The sequence below is a fragment of the Macrotis lagotis genome, chromosome 8 (assembly GCF_037893015.1).
Source record: "Macrotis lagotis isolate mMagLag1 chromosome 8, bilby.v1.9.chrom.fasta, whole genome shotgun sequence".
Lineage (NCBI taxonomy): Eukaryota > Metazoa > Chordata > Mammalia > Peramelemorphia > Peramelidae > Macrotis > Macrotis lagotis.
In genome coordinates, this window is record NC_133665.1 from 144,685,081 (window position 1) to 144,711,987 (window position 26,907).

Here is a 26,907-nt window from a genome sequence, read left to right on the forward strand (position 1 = left end):
CTGCTCATCTTGCTCAGCATCAGTTCATGGAAATTCTTCCAGGCTTCCCTGAATTCCCGTCCCTCCTGGTTTCTAATAGAACAATAGTGTTCCATAATGAACATATACCACAATTTGTTCGGCCATTCCCCAATTGATGGATATTCACTCAGTTTCCAATTCTTTGCCACCACAAGCAGAACTGCTATGAATATTTTTGTACAAGTGATGTTTTTACCCTTTTTCATGATCTCTTCAGGGTATAGACCCAGAAGTAGTATTGCTGAATCAAAGGGTATGCACATTTTTATTGCCCTTTGGGTGTAATTCCAAATTGCTCTCCAGAAAGGTTGGATGAATTCACAGCTCCACCAACAATGTATTAGTGTCTCAGCTTTCCCACATCCAACATTGTTCATTGTCCTTTCTGATCATATTGGCCAGTCTGAGAGATGTGAGGTCGTATGAGGTAAGCATATTTAAGAGACACTTCTTATAAGTGCCTGAGGTCAGATTTGAACTCAGTCTTGGTGCTTTATCCACCGTGTCACCTAACCACCCTTTCCTAGAACAAAGAAAGAACTTAAGGAATGGTTGTCAATTAATGTCTTCTCCTTGGACAGCAGAGACAATTTCTTTCTTCCATGTCCTAGTTTAATGTTCAGTTGCCTTCCTACTCAGTTATCATCTGCCTATAAAGAAACTCTCATTTGGGGGGTGTAGAGAAAATGATCAGGAGACCTGAATTCTAATTCTGGCTCTGCTGCTATTATACTTTGGGCACATGCCATAACTTCTATGGGCCTCACTTTCTGAATATGTTGGAGTAGATGCTTGGTAATCCATTGACTAGTTTGGACATGATGGATAACCTGATAATTCTTTGACAATTGATTGGAGGACTGAAGCTTTGCAGAAACCTGAAGTGCCTTCTGAATCATATGAGTATTAAGGTACAAGTGGGAAAAATGTTGAATCTTAAGAGGGCATGGATTCAAATCCTGATTGCCAGTTACATAAAGCAAGTTAATTTAATTCTCCAGGACTTAGTCTCCTTTCCAATAGATTGAAGGGATTCAACTAGAAGTCTTCTAAAATCTCTCCTACCTATGAATCTGGGGTTCCTAGAATTCATTGACAAGATGATATTGATTTGCTATAGCACCCTAAGCATCTATGATGAATATTGACCTCCCACTGTATGTGAATCACACAGCTGTCTCAATGTCACTATTCATTTCTTGTTAAAGGCTAAATGGATTTTCAGAGTAAGTGTGTGAGCAAAAGCTTTTAACTGTTCCTTTCAGGCCATTATTGGGGTTGTCCATTTGGATTTTATTTGAAGTTGCTATTTTGGTCAAAGTGGGTACCAATTGTGAAAGCCTGTTCTATCCTGTGTGTATGAACTTGATGGCTAAGCAGGGAAGCAAGACAGCATCATAGGAAGGCCACTGAGAGAGGCCAGATTTAAACTCAGATCCTCCTCACTCCAAGCCACAGTGCCATTGGCAGCTAAGCTGCCATCAAAAGGATGTTTTTCTATATTCTAATTTCCTGAGAAGGAAAATAATATCTGAATTCTTTTTTAGTTTTAAATCACAATCCTATTATACTTTACTTTATACCATACTATGTGTGTCAGTGATTCTTAATTTATGGTTGATAAATTTAAGAAAAAAATATATAGCTATATATATTTGATAACTTTAATTCAGTATGATTTCCTTAATGATCTTCTACATTTTATGTTTTTGAAATATTATTGTAAGAAGGGGTCCATACCAGATTGCCTTAGAGGTCCATGGCTCTCAAAAGATTGAGAATCCTATGTTATACAAAAGTTAAGAATTTCTATAATTAATAGACTAACAATTTATAGTAATTGATTGACACCACAAGGTTAGTGATTTTTTTCTTAGTAAAAACTTTATATCTTTTTTTTTGCAAGGCAATGGGGTTAAGTGGTTTGCCCAAGGCCACACAGCTAGGTAATTACTAAGTGTCTGGGGCCAGAGTTGAACTCAGGTATTCCTGACTCCAAGGCCAGTGCTCTATCCACTGAGGAACCTAGCTGCCCCTTTTTATCTTTCCTAATATTTCACACAATTCTCTACTTTTGGTAGATACTTAACAAATATTTGTCTAGTTAAAATGAATCTCTGGTACCTGTATGTGGGCACCTAATAAATATATGTTGATGCTGAGTTAAGGAAAGGAGACCTAGGTTCTGGTCCTGGTCCTGACTCTAATTTTTGTGATATTTTTAATGAGATAATTGATTTTCTGAGATTCAATTTCCCTCATATATAACACAGAGATCATTTTTACTGCCCTGCCTAGATGACAGCATTGTTGTAGAGGAACAAAAGCATTTTGAGAAGTATAACAGTGATATCTTGACAAACTGAAGAAAAAATTATGTTGAAGTATACCATAGTGAGCACCACATGATACTGAAAAATTTGAAACAGTATATTTAACAAGAAATGACTTGTTACTCATGCAGAAGTCATTCCTGAATCAACTATCTATATGCAATCACAGTATGCGAGAGCAAAGATGAATTTAATATAGAACTAGAAAAAAAGATATGCATGCCTGGAAGGGCAAGAAATGAACAGTGTCTTATCTGACCCATTTAAATAAGTCACTGATAAAATAAAGTAGGAAATAGATAGAAGAAAGTATATCAACACTAGTCATGATAAATCTGTACAGAAGTTCAATGAATCTAAATCAGTTGTCTTAATGAGGAGACCAAGAGTTTAGAACCTGTCTTATTCATAAACACTTGGCAGAGAGTAATTGAAATGAAAGGTAATATCAGTTTAAAATGTAAATTATTTTGTAAAATCTTACAGAGAAGAGTTGTGGAAATTATGGGCAGCTTCACCTTATAAAATAGTGAAAAACATTGAAAGGACAGAGCAAGTTTAAAGAAAGCTTGTTGAGAAACTCAACTGAATGGCAAGGTGTTATAGTGAATAGACATAGAATGAGGAAGTCCTGGGCCTGAATCTCTCCTACCCACAGACCTCTCTACTAACATTTACTGATTATGTGTGACCTTTTTACATCTCAGTTTCCTGAATCGCAAAATGAGGGGTCTAAACTTCTACTGTTGGTCTTCAATTATTTTCAGCCATGTCTGACTCTTTTTGATCACATTTGGAATTTTCTTCTTCTTCTTCTTCTTCTTCTTCTTCTTCTTCTTCTTCTTCTTCTCCTTCTTCTTCTTCTTCTTCTCCTTCTTGTTTTTGCAAGGCAATGTAGTTAAAGTGACTTACCCAAGGCCACACAGCTAGGCAATTAGTAAGTGTCTGAGGCCGGATTTGAACTCAGGTACTCCTGACTCCAGGGCCCGTGCTCTTTCCACTGTGACACCTAGCCGCTCCCCCCACCCCAATTTGGGATTTTCTTAACAAAGATACTGTAGTAGTTTTCTATTTCCTTCTCCAACTAATTTGACAGATGAGTAAAATGAGACAAATGGGGCAAGTGACTTGACCAGAGTCATATAGTTATAAAGTTGACTGAGACCACATTTGAAGCCATGTGTCTCCTCATTCTAGGCCTGTTACTCTACTGTACCACCTAGCTGTCTAAACCAGATAGTCTCTAAGTTCTCTCTTCTAGTTCTAAATCTATGACCCTAATTAAAATCACGGAAGAAACTTGGATGGCCATGAACAAAAAAAAGATGAAAAAAAATCTTGGAAGATATTTATAGCAAATTCTTTACATCATCAAAGCAGTGGAAGTGATATATTTGTCACTTTGTTGACATCACATTCCTTGATTCTTTAGGAAATGGGATTATCAGTGAAGAAAACAAAGACAGGAAAGGTGATTGGACTAGACCAGTTGTATACTGCAGACGTCTGTACTGTGATGAAACAATTTGGGAGATATTCAAGGATCTATTTTTCAAGATATCTTAAAAGAAGGGGAAGCTATAAAAATGTGGGAGAAAAACCTTCATATTAATTTATTACCTTCCACCTCAAATAATTAAGAAAACAACAGTTGCTATTACATCCATAATTTTCTATGTATGAATACCGTATTTGTACATTAAGGGCATCCTTAATCAGGGAACTGGGAGGGAATAGGCAATCTTCCTCAATTGATATTTGGATTCATTATTGCACAACTGAGTGAAAATTGTCCAGAATACACATTTCCTCTATGCTTATTTGTTATTGTTGCCTAGAATGTATCCTGGTGCCTTTGTTCATCTTTTTATCTCTACAGAGATTCTAAGGAAGGACTCAAGAAATGAGTCATGGAGGGAGACAAAAGACTAACACTGAGACCTATTTAAAATGAGTTTATTCATAATATTTCTGCAAGAGGGTAGATAAAATAGATAAACTATCCCAGAGGTATCAACAAGCTTCTTTCTCTCAAGGAGCTATGTGACAAAGTCAAGAGAGTCATTACTGATACTTACTTGCTTTCTTTCTTTCCCTTCTTCCTTTTTATTCCTCTGTGAAGATAAAAGTACCTAGGAATAATTGGGGACCAAATGGAGAGGTTCAATGTGACCAGCTCTTTCTTGAAGAAGCTGAGATCTACATGATGGTTACCATGACTTCCAAGTGCCTTAGGTAGATAAGACAGACAATTCAATGTCTTTGTTTCCAATTTTTTTTTGTTGTTCATGAGCCTGAAGTGGTGAATAGTTGCTCCTCTCTTGTTCTTTCCCTCCCAAACCTCAGATATATATGTGCATGTGTGTGTGTGTGTGTGTGTGTGTGTGTGTGTGTGTGTTTGAAATTTTTCCATATCTTTATCAGAAGATCTGCAACTGAACTGGGAGGAGGACAAGAGATGGTTGGTAAAATCTTTCTCCACTCAGTAGTTTTTGCTGGAGATCCTTTTTCACTTTTATCCTGAGTATAATAAAACAGTGAGCTATATGCCCACCAAAGGTGTTTACCACCATCATGGAGGAGGCATAGAGGAGGAGAGTTCAAGTCAAGGGGATCGCTATAGTCAATGAGTTTTTTGAAGATAATATTGCATAAATGGCATCAAGTCCCAGAATATTATAGCACTTCTTAAATAAGATCTAAGATCTTGCAAAACCCAAATTGGTAAAGAGTGCTCATTGTCCCTTCTAAAGCATCTCATTGGGTTACAGACCTCCAAAGTTTTTCCATTAGTACATGTGTACATTCATGTATGTCTGCAAACATATATATAAATACATATATATATATATATTGTATTTGTTTATGTGCATGAATTCAATTCACATTTGTATATATGAGTATATCTGTGTATACTGGGGAAGGGAAAGGTGCCAATTACTATGCTAGCCACTTTACAAATATTATCTTACTTGATCCTCCCAACATTCCTGAGAAGTAGGTATCTATTTTGCAGAGGAGGAAACATCAGCAAACAGAAGTTAAGTGACTTGCCCAGGGTCACAGAGCTAATAAATGTTTGAGGTCAGATTGTTATAGATGATTAATTACCTAGGCTTGTAATTAAAGAGGAGAAGAATGAGTCAAATTGCTTTTAAGAAACTGCAAAAGACTTTGAATGACCTTAAACTTTTTCTTGAGACAAAGGGCCAGCTTTTTAGCATCACTATTCTTCCTGTGATACTGCATGGTTGCCAAATCTTAATTTCTTAAGAATTGAAATAAATCCAAATGAAGGGGCAAGAAGCACACTGGGTGTCATATTACAAACAAGAAATTACACATAAAAATTAAAAACTTGAGACAGCTGGTGATTCAGTGGATAAAATTGTGGCCTGGAGTCAGGAAGACTGGAGTTCAAATCCAGCTTTAGATACTTCTTAGATGTGTGACCCTGGGAAAGTCATTCAACTTCTGCTTGATCAAATGGATTCACTGGAGAAGGAAATGGCAAACTACTCTAGTATCATTGCTAAGAAAACCCAAATGGAGTAATGAAGGGACAAACACAAATGAAATGACCTAATAACAACAAATGCATCAATCAGAGGCTTAAAGTCTACCACAAATGAAAAGTCCTACCTGAGAAAAAGATGACCCAATGATACAAGAGGGAAGAATAGCCAATGGAAAGTCCATTGGTGTCCTTGAGGCTTGAATAGAATAGGAGGAAAGATCCCAGGATATTAGATGGGTTCCCAGACCAAACTTTTAGGAGCTGCACAAAATGGGTTGGATTGGGTTGAATGTAATTCACCTTGTCAGAGGGAATATTCACATGGATGAGATCATAGATCTATTAAATAATTGAAGAGTTACATGAAAAGCAGGCTGTAACATGCTCAACAAATTGAATTTATGCTTGAAAAGTCAGGTAATCAAATAGACCCTGGCCTTATAAAATTCAGAAATTGATAATAGAGACAACTGGATCTGATTATCGAGAAGGGTGAGATGGGGAAAAGTTGGCTTGGAACCAATGCCAGGCAACCTTCAAAAATAATTAGATCAATATCTCTGATATTGTTTTCTGTGCTACCTTCTCTAGCCAGTCACTCATCTAACAACATATAAGGGATATAAACTTATGAATACTTCCTCAGGAACCAGAAAACTTCATTTAAGTTGTATAGCCCTGAGAAGACCAGAAGATGAGCATTATCTAGATCAGCTTTGTTCAACCTAGGAGCCCCAGGATGTCTGGGTGCTGGTGAGTTATTTCATAAGATCCATCTCATTGAGTGACTGAGTAGAAATAATAATCTTAGCATGTATTTATATAATGCTTTAAAGTTTATTTTATATTATTATAAAATTTTATTTCATTTGATCTTTCCTCCAACTGTATGTGGCAGAAATAATTATTATCTTCACTTTACAAATATGAAAACTGAAGTTGAGAGAGGGAAAAGAATGTACCAGGGTCTCATAGAGAGTAAATGGATAAGGCATGATTTGAACTTAGCTTGTCCTAACTTCAAGTCTAGCTTTTTATCTATTGTACCATCTAGATATTTCAAATAATTGAACTTATTTTTATAGAATGAATAAATAATATTCTATGTATATATACATACAATTATTTTTTTCACATGTATAACTAGCTGGTATCATAATGCACAGAGTGTTGAGTCTGGAGACAGAAAAACTCATCTTCCTGAATTCCAAATCTAAACTCAGACACTTTGTAGCTGTGTGACCCTGGGCAAATCCCCTAATACTGGTGCCTCAGTTTTCTTATATGTAAAATGAACAAGGGAAGAAAATGTCAGACCTCTATAACATCTTTGCCAAGAAAACTCCAAATGGGGTCATGAAGAGTCAGGCATGACTGAAATGCCTGAACAATACCTTTTCAAATGTATGTAGATGCAGAGTAATTTAAGAAAAATATTATTTTTACTCTAAGAACATTTCTAAATTTAAAGTAGCTTTTGACTATTATTTATTCCCCCCCAAAAGAAGCAGACAGCATAATGGGTAATATGTTAGACTTTGAGTTGAGAAGATGTTGATTCAAATTATCCCACTGTACTAATGGGTGACCCTGAACCAGTCACTTGACTATCTGAACCTCAAGTATTTTTTTAAAACGTTAAGTTGCAATCATTGATCTTGTTGTTTCAATGAACAGATATTAATTATACAAATCCTATCACATAGTCAACTGAGAATTTTTTATCCTTAGAAAAGTTGTTCTCATACTTGAAAGAGAGTCAGTCTCAATAGCATGGATAGAGGCAGAACCAGGAAAATTCTGGAACAATGGTGACTAGATTTAATCACCTGCCATCTTTCTTTAGGCCAGGGGAGGAAAACTTTCAGGCTTGGGGTTATACCAAGGCAACCACAAATGGGACTTGAAATTCAACAAATCTGTTAACTTTCTAGGATGAATTAATGAAATGTTTGACCAAATATAGACCAAGAGGATGTTATGAATATCCAAATGACCCTTGTCAGAAAAAAAGGTTCCCCAACCCTGCTCTGGGCAATCCTCAAAAGAACTAAGCTTCAGAGAAGATTGGTGGATGGCATTTCCTTATCTAGGACTTCCCTATCCCATATGTGAAAAGACCAAGAGCTATTGACATTTTATGGTCCTGCCTCTTCTCTGAATAGGACAAAGCAAAAAAAAAAATGACATCCCCTGTTTTCTTTTGGCTTAAAGAGAAGCAAGAGGCAGTGTGGTCTAATGGTTAGAGATCTGCTTTCATTGTCAGGAAGCTTCAATACTAGTAGTTACATATTGGTTATGTCATTTGGGAAAATCACTTCATCTCTCAGGTCTCAGGAAACTCCCTATAAGACTATAAATTTCAGAGCAGTTGCTGATATTATTATATTATTATTATTTTGGTGGGTGCCCTCACCAAGGGGTACTACTTTCGATGAAATGAAAAGTCTGGGGAATCAACAACTACAACAAAACACACAACAATTCCCTTCAAAAACTAGTGGCTTTTCTATTGAACACCAATTTGTAATTCTTGAACATCGGCATTATAATGAGTTAACATCAAAGAAACATGTAGCTGAGATGACCCATGACTAGGGTTTTTGTGGGGCTCAAATAATTTATATAAAGTACCTTTCCAACCTTGAACACTAGAGAAATGCACTTTCTCTAAGGTTCTTCCCAGGGCTGAAATTCTGTGTCAGTAAGATAGAAGTTCGGAAATATATATTAATCTCACCCCCCCAATACACACTTTTGGAATAGGCACATAGCTTCTACCAAGGGTTTCTCTAAGGGCCATATTATGGAGGAAAATGTTTCCAGGAACCATGTCCATTTTGGTTGGTCTGGCATTTGCAGCAAATTATCCTATTCAGGATCATTCACTCTTCTTCCTATGAGTATTGTAGGCTTGAGTTCACACTGCCCATTGATAAGTCAGGAACAATGTTATCACAACAGAGCAGGCACTTTGGAAAAGGAGTCATTGGTCCATTGGGCACAGATCCTACGTAGTTTACTGGGTGGAGAAGCTTCCAGGGTTCCTGGCTTTGGTGCCTGAAAGGGCAGATTTTGGCTAAGATTGAATTCTCTCCAAAGCAGGAATACCCTCTATGATGGAGAGAACCGATTAGGAAGGCTATCCTTAGAACTCATCTCCCCTAGAAACCTTTCTTGAATTATCCTGTCCCACAGTGATCTTGTATGATGATTACGGTGTTGGTCCTATTGCTTCCCAGGGAAATGTTCACAATTCCTGACATTCGAAGCCTACTTCAATTTGGGACACTTCTTTCTTTCTAAACATCTTTCATGCCACTTGCCCTCCATGAGTTCTCTTTGCCCTCTAAAAAATGAGCAATGCTGTCTTATCCAGGTTACCTTGGTTTAAGGTGTTTCTTATGTTTAGAATGTACTCTTTCCCCATCTACTCCCATTGAATTCCTCCCTCTCCATTAAAAGGGGAAAGGAACGAGGTGGCTAGGTTGCTCAGTGGATAGAGCACCGGCCCTGAAGTCAGGAGTACCTGAGTTCAAATCTGACCTCAGAAACTTAATAATTACCTAGCTGTATGGCCTTGGGCAAGTCACTTAACCCCATTGCCTTTCAAAAGAAAGAGAAGGGAAGATTGGATAAGATGAGACAACTAAGTGACATACTGGACAAGAAGGTGAAGAAAACCTGAATTTAAATCCTACCTGAGAGCCTTTCTGGCTTTAAAAAGCTAACCTTGGGCAAGTCACCTAAATCTTAACTTCTATTTCCTCACCTGTAAACTGGTGATAGTAGTAAGATCTCTGTCCTAGAGTTACTGTGAGGATAGAGTCAGATAATGTATATAAAGTATCTCGTTAACCTTGAGCACAAGAGAAAAGTACACTTTCTCTAAATTTATTTCTCTGTTGTCTCTTATAAGAATCTTCTCTCTCAAACTTTGTCGACATCAATAAGTCCTTTGAACTGCAAGTAGTTAAACACATATTTGTGTCCAAAGTACAGTGATAAGCCCTGAACATTGCTTCATTCTCTTCCAACACCCTTATACTATGAGGTTGTGTAGTCTAGAACCAATAAGGAAATATTGAACTTCAGTGTGATTCAATTCAACCTTGTTAAGCAGCTATTTTGAGGAGAGGTATAGGGAGCACTCAGGGAGGACTAGCACCTCCGGTGTGAGGGCTTGTCAAACCCTTTACAAGGCTGTTCATTTACCTTTGGGGTCTATTTTTCACCCAACCCTCAGGTGTGGCTCCAAGAAGCTGTAGCTTGCTAAGCCCCTGTATCTCATCAGAACTATCAGTAAGGTTGGGGATGTCTATGTCTTCTTATGAGAATACTTTACCCAGTAGAATGGGTAGATGAAAACAATTTGTTCCAATGGCTATGGAAGTGACTAAAGCTGGCACAGTATAATTATTTTGTTCAGGTATCAAAGATGCAGAGGTCTCCTCCTATATCCAGGACTATCACCAGTTATCTGGAATTTTGTCCTGTTGTGAGCCTTTTTTTAACTCTGGAAGTGAGAATGTGACTGCCATCTTTGTGCAATTCTGTGTCACTTGAATTCAATTTATGCACAAGTCAAGACATCACTTTTGATGTCATTGGTTCTCTTGGAAAAAGAAGAATGAACAATAACATTTATACAGAGCCTCTGTTTTGATGCCTAGCTTTGCTGCTTATTAAGTGTGTAGAAGAAATTGTGTTAAGGAAATCATGGTAGCATAAATCTAGAGGAGGAAGAGAACTTTGAGCTCATTGGTCCAACTTCATTTTACATTTCTGTAAACTGAGACCCATAGAGCTTAAATTACTTTCCTAAGGTCACACAGGTGGCAGACAGTATCCAAATTAAGGTCTGCTGACTTCCAAATTCTTTCCACCAAAACCAATTCTCCCCCAGGAGAAGGTCTCCCCACTTGGGAACTTAGTCTTCCCCTTTGTAAAATGAAAACATTAAATTCGATAGCTTCTTAGATCCCTTCCAGCTTTAACTATCCATGGCCCTATTAATCAATGAGTATTTCTACTGGGGCATAAGAAAGAATTTTTTCTTGGTGGGGGGGGAGCATGGTAGACTGGGAAAAGTACCAGACTTGGAGGGAAGAGAGACCTGGGATCAGATTCTACTACTAATATTTATTACGTTGGTTAGAGATTAAGATACTTGCTTGGGTCACACAGTTAGAAAGAATCTAAGACTTGATTTACAAACAGGTCTTCCTGACTCCAAGTCTAGTATTCTATCCACTGCCCTATGTAGTTGTGTAATTAACTCCTAGAGGTGGATTTGAATGTAGATTCTCTGATTCTAGAGTTGATGTGTTCTTCACCATGACACCCATTCTCCTTGGAGTTGGGAGACATCAGTTTCTATCCCAATTTTGGCGCCAACTGGATAGATGGGCAGGGAAAAGTGACAACCTCTAGGAGCCTCCATTTCTTCATCTGCAAAATGCATATGAGACTGAGAGACTGATTATTTATACACACACACACACACACACACACACACACACACACACATATATATATATATATATATATATATGTATATTTATGGTTTGTGCCCCCCAGCCTGTAAACCTTAAAACACACAAATAAAAACTTGTATTATTGAATTCTAACATGCAGTATATGTTTAAATGTTGTTGATAACTAATTGAGTCAGTCCATTTAACTGGATTTGATATTGTGCAGGGCAAGAATGCATTTATTCTAGATTTTTCTAAAGGTATATTGAGAGAGAGAGAGAGAGAGAGAGAGAGAGAGAGAGAGAGAGAGAGAGAGAGAGAGAGAGAGAGAAGCAAGGAAGAAAAGTGAGATATCTGCTTTAAAGAGTTTTTCCCCCTCCATTAATTGTGACTATTTCACTATTGGGACATATATGGAACAAAAGAATATGAGAAGTCTTGAAATCACAGCATCTCAGAGCTATAAGGGACCTCAAAGACCCTCCTGGTGAATGAATGTCCCCTTAAAAAGAAAATCCTCTGGTCCATATGTGAGATCATAGAGATTTTTCTTAAAGATAAGCAGCACTGGAGAGCTCACCATCTAATAATGCATCCCATTTCAATTTTGCATAGGACTAATAGTAAGTTAACTAGATGATATAATTTGAATAGAGTACCAGTCCTGGACTCCAGAATTCAAATCTGGCCTTAGACATTTACTATCTTTATGACCCTGGGCAAGTCACTTCACCCTATTTTTCTCAGTTTCCTCATCTATAAAATGAGCTGAAAAAGAAATGGTGAATCTGTTCTTCGTGAAGAAAAGCTCAAATGGGATCAGGCACAATTGAAATGACTAAATAAGGGATAGGCAGTTTTTCCTTACATTTCTTTCACACAATGTTCCATACTCAGAGTCTAAGTAGAATAAGCCTGTTTGCTCTTCTACATGATTTCTTTTTAAATGCCTAAAGATCACTCCTAAATCTCTTCTCTAAGATAAATGTCCTCAAATCCTTAATGCGATTTTCCTGTAGCTTTAACTTGAAATCCTGATAATAATGTTTATTCTTAATTTTGAAGAAGACCATGATATCAGGGAGATTATACCATGACAAGTATGTGAATTGGATTTGAAGTGACGGGGATGCTGTGCTAAGTCACCAACCTCACTTTCTCCTCTGGAGCCAGCCATCTGGTCCAGTGGCCAGATATGAATCAGGAAGACTGGAGGTGGCCTGGGTGAGGGGCAATCAGAACCAAGGTCACACAGCTAGTATGAGGCCAGTGTCTGAGGCCAGATTCGAAATCCCATCCTCCTGAATCCAAAGCCAGTGCTCTATCCACTGTACCATCTAGCTGCCCTTGTAATTCTCTTCTGAATGCTCTGGTTTTTTTCCTAAAATGGGACAACCATAACTATAACTAATCCAGATATAGTATGACTAGAGTAGAGTGCCTTGGACACCTCCCAATTCTTGTACATTATTTCTCTGTGGATTCATATCAAACCTCTACTAACCCCTGGAACTTTTTGAGTGAGCAGTTGTTTGTCCATACCTCCTTCAACTTGTGTGAATACATTTTTGACCCCATGTTGTATCTGACTTATATGCACAAGAAACTTCATATTGTTCATTTTGCTCTGATTTTCTAGATTGTCAAGTTCTTTTTGCAACTCAAATCTGTCATCCCAGATTTGTGTCCTCTACACCATTACTTAAGCCAATAATAACATTGTGGAGAATAAAGGGTCTTATTTATTGGTTTTCTCTCTGTGCTCCCTTAAACACCAAACTGGTCTTGTAAGCAAAGCTTCTGAGTCTCAAAGAGACATTCATAAGGGGTGGAAGAAATAAATCTGTTTGTCTTACATTTATGATATATGACACTGGATAAGCCCCAGAGACATGTTTAATACCTCTGAGTTCCCTTTATAAGAGAGTGGAGCCTTTTAGATGAAACACAATAAAACTTTTTCATTTTTAAAAAAAATGTTACCTGATATTCACTGAACTGAAACAGTAACCAGAAATACAATACAATTTACTTTACTCATAGCTTAGGGATTCCAGAAGCTTTGTTGCATCTTAACATCCCCAAAGGATAATGGAAAGAGACTCTAAATCTCATCTCTTTTCTCATAATATAATTTGGCTTACACTATTCTTTGGGATACTTATAGGATATTAAATTATTTTCAAAATTCTGGTCTTGTGTGTGTCTGCTAATAGCATTTTAAAAGACCATTAATCATCAAAAAGGACTGATGAACTTGGGTTTATAATGATTTAGAGATCCAGAAAATGTGGAAACTGGAAGGGACCTTGGAAATCTAGTGCCTGTCTCTTGCTTTACAAATGAAGACACTGAAACTCAACAAATCAAACTGATCTCCATGGCTATTCTTGGCAGAACCAGTATAAGAACTCAGGTCTCCTAAGTCCTAGGTCAATGTACTTCCCTCTACCCTATATGTGCATTAATTTACAGTGATGTTGCATCATCAATTTTGGAAGAATTTGTAGTCAGGAGACAGAAACTCAAATCCCAACTCTGATATTCAGTAACTGTGAGATCATGAACAAGTCACTTTCCCTTTTTCCTCAGATTCAGTTTCCTCATGTGGAAACTGGGCATCATTAGCTTACATCACGTACGTCGCGAACCTCATAGAGTTGTTGTGAGGAAAGTACATTGTAAACATAACACACCATGGAAATGAGATTATTATTGGTCATGGTTGCAGGAGGAGAGAATTGGTACTCCTACCTTCAGTGCTCAGTTCTTCAAATGTCTGCAACTAGAGGAAAACACTAGCTTAAAACCTGTAGTAGTAGAATTCTTCTTCAGAGATTTATAGTTACTCTCATGAAATGTTTGCTTTCCATCCAATCTAAATCAGCTTAGGACAAATGCAAACAGGCAGTCATGGGAATTTTTACAAACCCAAAGTGAATTATTTTTTAATAGACACTTAACACAGTTTGTCCAACTTATGTATTTCTGTGATAGATATCATAGACATTGAACTGAGGTCAGAAGGATAAAACAAGAGGAAAATGTTAAGGCACTTTGGTGAACCCCAAGTTTCTTCCAACAGGAAAGTAAAGGTCCATCATTTCAATTTTTCTAGTATTGCTATATGGCAACTAGAATTAGAAAGTCATTGCCTTGGAAGAATTATGGATGAATTACACGTGAATTATGGGTCACATACAGAGGTGATGGAAGGGTCCATGGTGAGTGTGAGCAATTGATAGTATATGACCCATGAGGATCACTAGAGAATAAGAATAAAGGATTCCATCAAAGAATTATTTGACAGAAAGAGAGATAGATGTGTTATGTCTTCAATGGCATCTGGAGGAGTTGGGAGAAATGAAGGAATTCTAATGTAGATTTTCTATAGTAAAGTTTTGGAAGAACATGAATGAGAGCTGCGCAAGAGTTGCATTGAGGGGGCTGCTAGGTGGCCCAGTGGATAGAGCACCGACCCTGGAGTCAGGCGGACCTGGGTTCAATTCTGGTTTCAGACACTTAATAATTACCTCACTGTGTGGCCTTGGGCAAGCCACTTAACCCCATTTGCCTTGCAAAAAAAGAGGTGCTTTGATAAGTTGCCTTTTATGTTATTAGAGAGACTATCCAAAGGGGTGAGATCATGAATTCATTTTAATATCCAAGAGTGATCATTTTCTTTTTTTAAATTAATTTTTATTAAAGATATTATTTGAGTTTTACAGTCCCCCCCCCATCTTACTTCCCTCCCCCCTCCCCCCACAGAAAGCACTCTGTTAGTCTTTACTTTCTTTCCATGTTGTACCTTGATGCAAATTGGGTGTGATGAGCGAGAAATCATATCCTTAAAGAAGAGATGAGAAGTCTAAGAGGTAACAAGATCAGACAATAAGATATCTGTTTTGTTCTAAATTAAAGGGAATAGTCCTTGAACTTTGTTCAAACTCCACAGCTCCTTATCTGGATACGGCTGGCACTCTCCTCTGCAGACAGCCCCAAATTGTTGCCGATTGTTGCACTGATGGAATGAGCGAGTCCTTAAAGGTTGAACATCACCCCCATGTAGCTGTTAGGGTGTACAGTGTTTTTCTGGTTCTGCTCATCTCACTCAGCATCAGCTCATGCAAATTCTTCCAGGCTTCCCTGAAATCCTGTCCCTCCTGGTTTCTAATAGAACAACAGTGTTCCATGACATACATATACTAGAGTTTGCTAAGCCATTCCCCAATTGAAGGACATTTACTTGATTTCCAAATCTTTGCCACCACAAACAGGGCTGCTATAAATATTTTTGTACAAGTAATGTTTTTACCCTTTTTCATCATCTCTTCAGGGTATAGACCCAGTAGTGGTATTGCTGGGTCAAAGGGTATGCACATTTTTATTGCCCTTTGGGCCTAGTTCCAAATAGCTCTCCAGAAAGGTTGGATGAGTTCACAGCTCCACCAGCAGTGTAATAGTGTCCCAGATTTCCCACAACCCTTCCAGCAATGATCATTATCCTTCCTGGTCATATTGGCCAGTCTGAGAGGTATGAGGTGGTACCTCAGAGAAGCTTTAATTTGCATTTCTCTAATAATTAATGATTTAGAGCATTTTTTCATATGGCTATGGATTGCTTTGATCTCCTCATCTGTAAATTGCCTTTGCATATCCTTTGACCATTTGTTAACTGGGGAATGGCTTTTTGTTTTAAAAATATGACTCAGTTCTCTGTATATTTTAGAAATGAGTCCTTTGTCAGAATCATTAGTTGTAAAGATTGTTTAAGAGTGATCATTTTCACAAACTCTCTAGCAATCTATAAATGTGGAAATGTTTCTAAAGAGACACAATGATGCTAAGTCACTGGCAAGTAGACTGAGAAAGCATTAGATAACCTGTAAGGTTCATTCCAATTTGGAAAGTCTATAATTTTATGAATTTCTGAATCATAAACCATCTTTTAAATGTTCAAGGGTGAATTAAATAGTAGGCCACTAGATAAAGCATTCTCATCAAGCATGGAGTCTATATGTCTTTCCAGTTTTTGTATATATTGATAGGAAATTGTCATCATGGTCTGTTGGTATTCCTATAACTTAGAGAATCTATCTTTTGAACTTATGAATGTACAGTGACCCAATCCTGACCTTCCAGATTGCCTAAATCTTCCTTGTTCCTAGAAACCATTTCAATCCTGCTTTTACTCAGACTTGGGGAACCTGATTCAATTCTCTCTTTGGTTTGCTGTATCCTGCCCCAGAGTAAAAACTCTGGCTCTCTCCAAAGTATGGTTTATGGCTTATGACTAAGTTTTCCTAGAAAGAGTTAAAAAATTTCCCTTCTCCAAAATTACTCAGTGTACAATATATGCATTGGTCATTGGACAAAATTTGTTTCACCCATCACAAAAATGTATAGGACATAGAGGACTCATAAGTGTACATAAACAAATAGCAGAAACAGGAATCTTATCTGATTCCCACAGATGGTACAGACCATTGTGGGACTCATAACTACATATTTCCCATTCATCTTAGATTTGCACTGTCTGATTAACTCACAGAAATAATAACAGGGTCAGTAAGACCCAGATGGCAAACTTCAGATTATTTTTTGGTCCTCGTCTGAGTATTCCCCTAATTGCTAGTGCTTTCCCTCCCAAATTCCCTTGTAATTAATTACCAGGTCATGGCTGGAACATAACCAGCATATATTCAGGCCATAACCTTGCAAGCTTGGGATTCCAACCCAAATAGCAAGAGTCTGGGACCTGAACCCAGTGCTAAGTAGAGTAAATCCAAAAATTTCAATAAATTTTCACCAACATATTCACTCTATATAATTTCCATATTATGTTTGTAATTTTTTTATTCATTTTACCTTTAAGGTATATGTCATCTATCTATCTATCTTCCTTTCTCTCTCTCTCTTTCTCTCTCTCTCATAACATAGCTATATTGCCATTTATCAAATAAATTAATGTTTATAAAGGCCTTTCCCAGGGTATAGTGAATAGAACTTTGGAGCCAGGAAGATCAGGGCTCAAGTCCAAACATCTGATGCAGATTGTCTTTATGACCCAGGACAAGATAATTTAATCATTTTGAATTCTAGGCAAAACTCTGAGACTATAAGTTGTAGAGAAGGTTCTCCTGGCCTGCATTAGTAAGTGGAATTTCTTCTTCATGAAATTGTCTTCACCAGTGAAATCACAGATCTTATTCCTGTTTCTATCTAACAGATGAAGAAACTGAGGCTCAAGCAGTTAGCCAATTAACTTTTATTAAGCAACTACCTTGTGTTAGGTTCTATAGACTCAGAGAAGGGCCATGACTTTCCCATGGTCTCAGATTGAGCACAGACTTTTCCATGATCCCAGAGTTATGATTCAAATTCTGTTTTCCTAATTCCAGGTTCTATGAATCATATCTATCAGTTTCTCAAATTCAAAGACAATGACAATGTCCTTTGTTTTTTAAAAGAAATGACTAATTTTTAAGATGACTGGTCATATTCTAATCCTTTAGCAGCCGATTTTTGTCAGTTCATTTATGCAAATTTTGATAATTCTAATTAACATTCAAGTTCAAAAGAAAGATAAAATGGGAGCATTATAACTATTATCTGAATGTTTTCCAGTCATGACATTTGGAATGCTGAACAAAGTAATATATCTTTTAAAAATTCAATAAGCTGACTTTGCTTGATTGTCTGTAATCTAAATGGAGATTGAAAACAGTGTATTTATTCCCAGTGGTTCCCAAGACATTGTCACCTACTTCAATTTAAATTTAGTAGAGATGTAATGAAGTAGGTGCATTGCTATGAACTCTGATTTCTTGTAATTAATCGTGAAGCCGCCTTGCCTTTTGTTAAAAAGAATCATAGAACCATAGATCATAAGAGATAGAAGGTTTTGTAGGAATGTATTATTCACACTTTCATTTTAGCAATGGGAAATGTCAGACCCAGAGACAGGAGTTAACTTCTTTAAAGTTCATAAAATTTCTAAGTCTGCCTCCTTTGTAATAGTTTCCATAATATCCTTTGTAAATAAGTTAATGATAAATGGAGTATGTGGGATTCCTATTGGTCAAATTTATCCTGTAGACCCCTTAAGCAGTAAAAGTCATAAATAATTTAGGTTTCCTAGCAAAAGTTTATCAGTGAGGGGGCAGCTAGGTGGTGCAGTCGATAGATCACTGGCCCTGGAGTCAGGAGGACCTGAGTTCAAATCCAGCCTCAAACACTTAATGATTGCCTAGCTGTGTGACCCTGGGCAAGTCACTTAACCCCATTGCCTTAAATAAATAAAAAAAGTTTATCTGTGAAAGTAATAATAATAATAATAATAATGATAATAATGATAATAATAATAATAATAATAATAATAATAATAATAATAAATATGGAGTCCCTTCAATGAAATCCATGAATAATGTAAATCAAGATTAAAATAAGCCAATAGAAAGCCTAATAACCAGGTCATGGCTGGAACATAACCAGCATATATTCAGGCCATAACCTTGCAAGCTTGGGATTCCAACCCAAATAGCAGGAGTCTGGGACCTGAACCCAGTGCTAAGTAGAGTAAATCCAAAAATTTCAATAAATTTTCACCAACATATTCTCTCTATATAATTTCCACAATTACCACAGGGGTTTTGGGGGGTTTGGGTGAGAATCAATATGTTGCTGTATGTCAGCTGCCCCAATGTGAGCATCTTACTTTGATCATTAAACTATTTATATAATCAATCTGGAGCTCCCTGGCCTCTTTCATCAATATCATGTTGGACTTCTTGTTTGGGGGAGACTTAAGTCCCTACTACAGGAATTATTTGGGCAAGACAGAGTTTAACCAAACTTTATATTCTGTCATTTGTGTTGATTTCAGACTGTAACCTTGAATTGATCTAGGGATAGAGAAAAATTAAGTAAAGATAGATGAAACAATCTTATCTCATTCTTATCTTGACCACAGAGGTTCCATGATAGTTTTTTTTCCTTCTTTTTTATTTTAGGGGCAGTTAGGTGGTGCAGTGGATAGAAAACTGAAGTCAGGAAGAACTGAGCTCAAATATGAGCCCAGACATTCACTTGATGTGTGATCTTGGGCATGTCACTTAACTTTATTTCCCTCAGTTTCCTCATCTGTAAAATGAGCTGCAGAAGGAAACAAGAAATCATTTCAATATTTTTGCCAAGAAAACTCCAAATGGGGTCATAAAGTTCCTTATACAAATAATTATCTAGTGGTACATTTTCTCAACTGACTTCTTTAAAGCAAATAGATTATAGAAGTTGTATTAATATGGTTAGTTTTTGTAATTTGCCAAAGTAATTGTACCATCTTGGAAGACAGTATGCAGGTTTTGAAGGCAGAGAGATATGAATTCGAATCTCATCTCTGATACTAAGCAATTGAGAGTCTAAGTAAATCATTTAATATTTATGAGCATGAAATTTCTCATCTATGAAATGGAGAATTCCAACTTTTAAAGTATCCAACTCACAAGTCTTTTTAAGGATCAACTGAGATTCTTTTAGAAAAGCATTTTGCCAATTTTAAAGTAGTTATTTTTATTAGATTGTAGTATTATTTAATTGATATTTCCTTCTACAATCCTGCTATGATAGATTGAGCCTTATTAATATGATCTTATTTAATTCAACAACCCTGGTAGATATAATTATACTCATTTTGTAGTTGGAGAAGTTTATCCTGAGAGAGGAAAAGAGATTTGCTCATCATCACAAGTCCACAAATTGCCAGAGGTAGGACTCGAACTTGGGTCTCCTTTGACTTCATTTCTAGCACTCTATCCACTGTGCAACTTTATCTTTGAAGCTGATGATCTTCGGTGGTAATGGCTAGTACCGTAGGTGAGCTTTAGAAGCTGCCGAGGTTAGAGTATTCATCCCTCTGCATCCAATAAAGAGTGAGTTTCTTGAAGGCAAAGATCATTTTAAGCTTTATGTTTCAAAATACTTGAAATTCAGTATTTTGGCTAAAGACCCATGCAACTTGTGGACAGATTGTAATCAATTCTTGAATCAGTAAGCAGTTATTAATTGCCTATTAAGAATCGCATGTTGTGCTAAGTCCTATAAGTCCTGAGGATACAAACTTGAAACAATGAGAGAGAGAGAGAGAGAGAGAGAGAGAGAGAGAGAGAGAGAGAGAGAATGTCAGAGAGAGAGTGTCAGAGAGAGAGAGAGACAAAGATTGAGACAGAGAAAGATAGAGAAAAGGAGAAAGACAGAGAGAGAGAGAGAGAGATGGACAGAGAGAGACAGACAGAGAGACAGATGGAGTGAGAGATTCAGAGACACACAGAGAGAGAAAGAAAGAATTCAGGACAAAGCTTCAGGGTACACCCAGAGTTTGGGGGTGAACATGATGAACAACAAAATAAATGAAGAAGGAACAATCAGATAGGTCATAGGAGAACTCTTTCTAGTTTGATAAGGTCTGCCAGAGTTTGTTCTCTGTATTAATAGACTCTGAGTCCCAGGTGGTATAGAAAGAATAGCTAAACGAAGGCTTTAGTTTACAGTCATTTTAATTCAGCAAGCATTTATTCAGATCCTAATGTGTACAACACAGAATGCTAGACACTGAGAGACAGAAAATAGACTCTTCTAGACATGGGGAATTAAATACACAAATGAATTGTGATGAGAGAAGACAGGATCATTCTGGGAAAAATGAATAGTTTCAGTATAAAGCAGAGAAGACTGGAAAAATGAGTTAGAGCAAGATTGTGTAGGTTCATGGTCAACTGTCTGAACTTTACTGAGTAGGCAATGGGGAGCTTCTGGCAATTTTTAAAGTAGGTGAGTTATGGGACCAGACCTGAATTAGGAAGATTACTTTGGCACCAATATGAAGAATTGATTGGATTGGGGAGGTAGGTACTAGGGGCAGGAATGCCAATTAGAAGACTATTACAATATTTTTTCAGTTGGAGAATGACTGAGCAAGTTGTGGCATATGATTGTGATGGAATACTATGGGCTATAACAAAGGATGAGCTCAATGATCTTAGAAAAACATGATAAACTTGTGCAAAGTGGTGAAGAATATGCAAAGAAGAGAAAGTTGAATATAGAAACAAATATTGTTTTAAGAACAAATTTGAGCAAATAAATAATTTTGACTATTATATTGCAAAGAACATATATGAAGAAAGATACTATTTGTATTCTGCCTCTGGAGGGAACAACTGATAAATAGGTTTATAAGTGCATTTAAAATGATTTTATGCACATACACTTATTTGTGTCTAATGCTAGCTATCTCTAGGGTGGGGATGGAAGAAACAATGGAAAAATGTTTTGTAACTTTATTATATATTTAAAAGGAATAGCAAATTGTACACAATAGTATTGTTTTTATGTGAAGTCATCTTTTTTATACTATGTTAAGAAAATAATTCTTTTCATAAATTAGAAATAAAAATAAAATTTGGGGAAAAATTAAAAAGACAGTAGTTTTCAGCATATATACATTTATGTACCCATATGTATATTTTTAAAATTAGTCAAGTACTTTATATCTATAACATCCAATTTTGCAAATGATGGAACTTAAATGGAAAGATTAATTGAATTTTCCCAGGGCCACAAAACTAGTCTGATTTGAGGGAGGAGCTGAACTGAGACCTTTCTAACTCCCAGTGCTGACCCTTAATTGTACTGGTAAGAGGTGTTAATGATCTTGGGAAAGAAAAGAAGAAATTGAAAGATAATCTGGAGGTAGAAGCACCAGGATTTAGCAACTGCTTGGATGTGGAGTTGGAGAGAGAATAGTTCCAGTGAATACTAATGTTTGAACTTCAGCATCTGGGAAGAGTGAAGTAATTGAAATGGGGAAGCTAGGATGCAAGGTAGAATTAGAAAGGAAGATAATAAGTTCTGATTTGGACATGTTGATGTTGGAAAGTCTGCTGGGGAACCAGATGGAGATAGGTCAGAACTGGAGATAAAGATCTGTGAGTCATTTTAATAGAGATGATAATTGGAGTCTTTTAAATGGGTAAGATTACCAAGGGAGTGAGTGTAGAGAAAAGAGATGAGGGACAAATTTTCTATGTGTGACAGTCCTGCAGTATCTGTCTGGCATTATTAATGAAAGCGTTATGAAGTCATTGAATCAAATAAGGCCTTGTAAATAATTTTTTTTATCTTTAATCCCATATAGAAATTCTGCATATCACATCCTTGGCAAGCTGACAGCACCTTCATGAGGAGGCCTCTCCCAGTTTTGGAAGTTCCATTAAGGTGAAAAGCACTCCTTATAAATTTAGCTGAAATCTGTCTCCTTGTATCTTAATTAATTCATCAATTCTGTTCAAGCTTTCTGGAGCAGTAAAGAACAAATAATCTTCCTCTTCCATATGATAAATCTTAAGATATTTCAAGACAACGATCATATTTCCCATAAGACTTCTCTTTTTCATGTTAAACATTCCTGGTTCCTTCAATCATTCCTCTTATCAGGATTTCCAGACTTGTTTCTATCATGATCAGTCTTTTCCTAATAAACTCCAGGTTATCAATGCCTTCCTTAAATTATGGATCCTTGGAATAGAGTACAATTATCTTGGTATATTTATTCATTAATTTATTCATTGTCAGTGAGTATTTTTTGAGGAGAGGTAATTGGGATTTAGTGACTTGCCTAAAGTCACACAGCTAGTAAGTATATGAATCTAGATTTGAACTCAGATCCTTCTGATTCCAAGAGTGGTGCTCTATCCAACCAGGTGTTATTTTTAAGAGGAATGATGATGAGAATTTTCATCCCACAAAACTTAACTGCTATAGAATATCTCCCAGAAGATTAGAAATGAAATGAAAATTCACCTCTTAAGTGCTTGCTTTGTGCAAAACCCTGTGCTAGGTTCTGGTATATAAATTAAAAGAAAAAACAAGAGCAAACCCTACTCTCAAAAAACTCATATTCTAATGGGAAGGAACAATTTATAAAGGAGGTTTCATTTGAAAATCATTTAGAATGACCCTATAGTCTTTTCGGTGTAGCAGCCAGGCAGATGACAATGTAGCTTCTTTAATGCTATTTGCATTGATAAAGTTATATTAGTTTCTGATAGTTAACTATTTGACAGTGCCAAAGACCTTAGTGTCAAGTATATGCTTTTTTTGGACAATAGTATCTATAGCAATTGAGGACACAGATGCTCCTGTCATCCAGGGGCAAGGTCACCATGAAGTCCTTTTGTCCCAGATACTATACTTTCATTAATAATATTCATATTTGAAGGTTATCATGTCCCACTAATGACTCATGGAGCCTTCATTTCATTACTTTTGTTTTTTAACCTCTTTCATCTCTCATCTTTTTTAATATATAATAAGTTTCAGGGAAACTTGAAGACAAAGCTTCCAGGTCACTTTTCCACTAAGGTTGGTTTTCTTGGGTCATGACTATGGGAGTTGGATTGGAAGCAGGGCTAATGGGCTGGAGAGTCACCCCTGGGACTTTTGGACTTACTGTACATCTGTGGAAACTGGCTATTAATCATACCCCAGGGTGACTTATCAATTTACCTATGTTAGTCTACCTACCAGTTTGCGGCAGTTGCCATTGTTTATGATGGTGGGCTCCTCCTTCACAAAGGTTATTCCCTTTGGTAATGGTTGTGGGGGTCAGGTTTAAAGCAAAGGTGGAGCTTTGGCTATTGCCAAGGCTCTTTACTAGTAATAATAGTTGCTTGATGGTTTGTGTTCGTGGTGAGAATGATAATCTTTTTTGTAAGCATTGCTTCTTTCAATGATGATGTTAATAAACATAGAAGCAATGGTCTGAGGGTTATTGCTATTTCTAGAACTCTTGGACTCCAGCTTCTGGATGACTTCTATTTCAGTTTCAAGGGAAGTGGTGGTTGAGCTGGTGGAGGTGGTTTAACCTCCAGGCACCTTCTTTTGCTCCCTTGGAGTACCTTCCTTGTTCCATTCAGGTCTTGGCTACTCTATCTTACAGATTACTTTCTACTTATATTGTAAATATTTTGTACATAAATTCATATATGTGAGTGCATGTATATATATGCATATATATCCATCAGTTCAGTCATTTTTTTAGTCATGTCTGTCTCTACATATTGTAATTTCCTTGGCAGAGGTACTAATTTGTCATTTCATTTTCAAGCTGATTTTACAGATGAAGAATTGAAGCAAACAAGATGAAATGACTTGCCCAGGTCACATGACTAGTGTCTGAAGCTGGATTTGAACTCATGAAGTTGACTCTTCCTATACATCTATCCATCTCTTTATCTATCTATCTATCCATCCACTCATTCCTCTATCTATTTCTAATTATTTGTTTGTTGTATACACCATTAGAATGAGAAATTCTTGTGACCAGGGACCATATATTTTTTGTGGTATTGCTAATGTTTAGCACAGGGTATGATACTTACTAAGTTAAGGGTTCTTAACCTGAATTCCATGAACTATTTTTAAAAAATATTCTAATAGTTTAATTTCATTTTATTTGGCTTCTTTGTAATGCAATATATCTAATTTTATGTATTTAAAAACCTTATTCTAAGAAGAGACCCAAAGATCTCACCCAACTATCAAAGGGATCCTTGAGAGCAGAATGATAAGAGTGTCTGTAATAAACATTTAATAATTTCTTTTTTGACTGACTGACTTACATTACTAGGAGCGATCTCTGATTAGTGAGGAGGTTCTACAAAGTGAATGTTTTTTTTTTTTATTTTTTTCAAGGCAATGGGTTTAAAATGGTTTGCCCAAGGACACACAGCTAGGTAATTATTAAGTGTCTGAGTTTGGATTTGAACTCAGGTACTCCCGACTCCAGGGCCGGTGCTCAATCCACTGAGCCACCTAATTGCCCCCAAATGAATGATTTTTTTTAAAGTGGAGAGGCATGAAGGAATGGGAATTTGAATGGACAGGAAAAGTAGTGTTCTGAGATCAGTTGGAAAAATAGGAGACCAGATGCTGTGGTATAGTCAACTATGGCATCATATCTGGATCCTACTAATTCTAGAGTTGAATTGATATGCTTTGCTAATTATGCGCTTCTCTTGAGTCATCAGTTCTTCTTTTGCCTGACCTGAGGGAATCTGCTAAAAAGATACTCCAATAGTCTTATTCTAACCATTTGACAGCCAGGACTGTAAGTTATGAAGTGATCTTGCACTCCATCTTGGGGGAAATCAGAGGAAATGAATGGGAATTAGATTATAGCTCTTCTATAAGTATTTAAGAGAATATACCCCTTTTTTTCCTTGGGTAGAGAAAATTTCATACTATTTAATTCCCTTCCTTGTTATTTATGTTGCTTATGTCTTAATTAAATGCTTCTGCTAATGGCTTCATGTGCCTCTGGTATCTTTCAGTTAGACAGTAAAATAATAGACAAAAGGTCAAGCCAAGAATTGAATATTTGTGATTCCTAAACAGCCATGGTGGACCTATGAGTAACTGAGTACTATACATTCAGAAAGTATTTATTTGATGTCTCTCATATTTATATCAATATAAAGTATGCTGGGGAGACAAAGAGATTAGTAAGAGAGAGTTCTGACCTCAATATAAAGTGTGCTGGGGAGACAAAGGGTTGAGTAAGAGTTCTGACCTCATTAAGTTTATGCTTTAATAGGGGAAAGCTAAGCCATATGTCCAAAAATGATTAATTTTTTGTTCAGTCATGTCTGGCTCTTTGTGACCCCATTGAGTTTTTTGTTTTTGGATTTTTTGCAAGGCAATGGGCTTATGTGACTTGCCTAAGGTCACACAGTGAAGTTTCTGAGGTCAGATCCTAACTCAGGTCCTCCTGACTCCAGGCTGGCACTCCATCCACTGAGCCACCTAGCTGCCCCTGGGTTTTTCTTAATAAAGAAATACTTTTCAATAAAGATACTGGAATGATTTTCCATGTCTTTCTCAGGTCATTTTATAGTTGAGGAACTGAGGCAAACAGTGACTTGCCTAGGGTCACAGAGCTAGGAAGTATCTGAGGCTCTATTTGAACTCAGGAAGTTGAGTTTTCTTTACTCCAGGTCCTGCACTCTATCCAGTGAGCCACCGAACTGACTATAAATTAATAAATTAAGTTATATTAAATTAAAAATATAAAGTATTATGGGATCAGGTGAGAGTGAAATAGTTTCCAGTTGGAGGTGGAGTAATCAGGCACCGTAGGACAAATATGTACTTTTTTAAAGATGCTATACTTGTATTTACTAACACTGCCCATACTTTGGGACAATTATGTTATTTTTGCTGACTCATTGGACTTTCAGTTCATTATTTGTGTCTTTTAAAGACTTCCCCTCTCTCTGTTTTTTACATAATAAATTGCAGGCAAAAATTTTTGCTTTTCATAATGCAGTAAAGAGGTAATGATTTCATCCTTCTGCAGACAAACTGCAGATATGCTCGTACATATTTATATTATCCTTAGCATATAATAAGCATCTATCTATATTTAGTCTTGTTACTATGGGTACAGAGATAAGAAGGCTGGACAGGACGGCTTTTATGCATAAGCTGTTAAATCCCTATC

General features: G+C 36.7%; 1 protein-coding gene across 2 annotated transcripts in view; it reads left to right on the forward strand.

The window, feature by feature from the left end:
* The window catches only part of SSUH2 (ssu-2 homolog), a 171,514-nt gene that overhangs the window by 86,074 nt on the left and 58,533 nt on the right, over positions 1-26,907 (forward strand). For both annotated transcript variants that reach the window (XM_074198670.1, XM_074198669.1), the window contains one exon: positions 22,543-22,622. The gene's annotated coding sequence lies outside the window, so the exon portion shown is untranslated. The remainder of the gene's footprint in view (positions 1-22,542; positions 22,623-26,907) is intronic.